This window comes from Clupea harengus, chromosome 6 (genome assembly GCF_900700415.2).
Source record: "Clupea harengus chromosome 6, Ch_v2.0.2, whole genome shotgun sequence".
In the NCBI taxonomy this organism is placed as follows: Eukaryota; Metazoa; Chordata; class Actinopteri; order Clupeiformes; family Clupeidae; genus Clupea; species Clupea harengus.
In genome coordinates this window covers 984,637-986,920 of record NC_045157.1, presented here as the reverse complement: position 1 = coordinate 986,920, position 2,284 = coordinate 984,637, and the positions used below count along the sequence as shown (strand labels likewise).

The window sequence follows — 2,284 nt, the reverse complement described above, 5'->3', positions numbered from 1 at the left end:
GGGGAGGAGAAGAGAGAACCGGGATCAAGCAGAGTAGTTCGTACACATATCAGAGGACAAAGCATATGAACATGTACACCATACCTATGTGATTTCATGACACACAGAAGGTATAGAGCCAGCACTCAGAGTAGTGCTTGTAGAACAGCTTAGTAGTTATGCAACATTACACATGAGAGCATCTTTAGAATAATGCTTCAGGAAAATGTCTTGCAATGCCAAAATCAGCTTGGTAAATACCCATATTTCCCATATATATGTGTGTGTGTGTGTGTGTAATGTAATATATGTGTGTGTGTGTGTGTGTGTGTTTGTGCTTGTGTTTAGCCAGTATGTGGTCAGGTTGATGAATGCTTTCATTTTGGTTAGTATGATTGTTTTTTTGCCTAGACCAGGCCCAGCAACCTAATCAATATCACTTCAATGTATTTATAACTCAAATTGTATTTTTAAACGCAGTGGGCAAGGTAAGACCTCTTTATAGTTTGCTCTTTTCTCTTTCCCAATAGGCCTGCTGTTTGCATTTTCTAGGAGCATCATTTTGGATGGCGTGGGCCCCGGCTAGGCTATCTGCCAACTGCAGCTTCACAGGATGAAATATTTACAGAGCTCCACATCTCTTCCTCCTTTTAGCAGGTCGTCGGTCAGGGTGGGCGCTGACTCTCTCCGCTCGCGCTCTCCTTATCAGAGGCGCCAATTCAGCGGCGCGGGCACCTCACACGCGCCACGGCAAGGTGACATATGCAGGCCTGACAAGATAAACACGGGATCACTGCCGTCACCTCACCATCGATCCTATCTCAAAGCAGAATTTGTCACCGTTAATTAAAAGCCCGCTTACCGTACAGACTGCACAACCGTGAACACAATCCGTCCTGACACCCGCGCATCTCAAGGAGAAATCGGAGAGGCCGTGGATGCTGAGGCAGTGAACCAACCTGTGGCTCACCTCTTGTCCATGGTCTTCACTGGAACATTTTAAACGAGATTCCTTTTTTTAGGACGTTCTACAGCTTTAAGTTAGCAGGACAGCTAGTCAGTTTTTGTCTCTCTTTTTTTTAAACAGGAGGCCAAACTACAATATAATCTCAGATTTAGTTAGGTTACACTAATGCACAGACTGACTGCAGCAATAAATGATTCATAACTGTACATGAGATTTCCAGCAGGAGTCGCCAAGAACCCCGTGTAGTTGTCCATGTCCACCATTGTTTTTAGAGGACACTAAATGATTACGACTAAATATTTTTTTACAATGCTCTCTGTAGTAGTTGTAGTAGCTAGTAGCTGTAGACTAATGTAACGACCAACACACCATAGACCTACCACATACAATGTGCAAGGTTATTGTGTTTGATCAAACAATATCTCAAGCAATATCACAACACATTGCGTATTAAAAAGTATATTCATTACGGCACAATACTTTCTTCATGGGTTATTGACTTATTGTCTTAGTAATGTCGACCGGTCATTGTACCTTAGTTTGGAATAAGGCCTCGTAAAGCCGAAGCAATGGATCAAAGTTCAAATATTGAATGTTTATATCAAATGTAGCACTATAGACAAACAGACAGACAGATATATAGTATTTTCTATACTTCATACAACCACTGAGGAGGACAACAAAAACGGGGTTCAAGTGAAAAATGGTGTTGTCTTACACACCGTTTCTCTCTATTAGACAAGGTTCTTCTGTAATTCCTATAATCTCTACAGAGAGCAGGGCGCCGAGAATCCATGGGACATGGAACGGATCCCTCTCTGTTTGCTAACATTCGTCTGTGTTGCCGGCAGTTCACCACCTGACCGCATGCCATCTGAATGAAATATGATGGCATTATAACTGCCACAATGATGGCATTATAACTGCCACACAGTTGACTGAATGCCTGCGAACCATGTCTGTCTCAGTGTCCCCAGTGAAGCAAATGTTATGTCTCTCTGCCCCGCTTGTTCCGAAAGCTGCATATTGCGTTTACTGACGGCGGTCCTGAGTGGGCATCAGGGATAAGGCAACTCCTCGCGAACCCGAACGTGCGGAGATGCGTCTTCATTTAGGCGAGCGCGTTATGTGTCCTCGCTCTGCTGTCGTAAACGATCCGAGAGATTTTGGACGGCCGAAGACTTCACAGGTTTATAGCGGAAAGCATTCATCATTGTAGGTAACCTGGAATGCTCGATCATTCATTTCACGTCGGGAGGTGTAATTTCCCATTTACAGTGATGCAGGATAATTTGCTTATCGTAAGACTTTGGCGGTGAAATCTGAAGGACAACACTT

The 2,284-nt window shown here is 43.7% G+C and overlaps 1 protein-coding gene across 1 annotated transcript in view; it reads left to right on the top strand.

Moving 5' to 3' along the window:
• The first annotated feature begins 1,879 nt into the window (after positions 1–1,879).
• The window catches only part of bean1 (brain expressed, associated with NEDD4, 1), a 71,777-nt gene continuing 71,372 nt past the window's right edge, over positions 1,880–2,284 (top strand). The window contains exon 1 of the mRNA XM_031568742.2: positions 1,880–2,284. This exon is cut by the window's right edge and continues 40 nt beyond it. The gene's annotated coding sequence lies outside the window, so the exon portion shown is untranslated.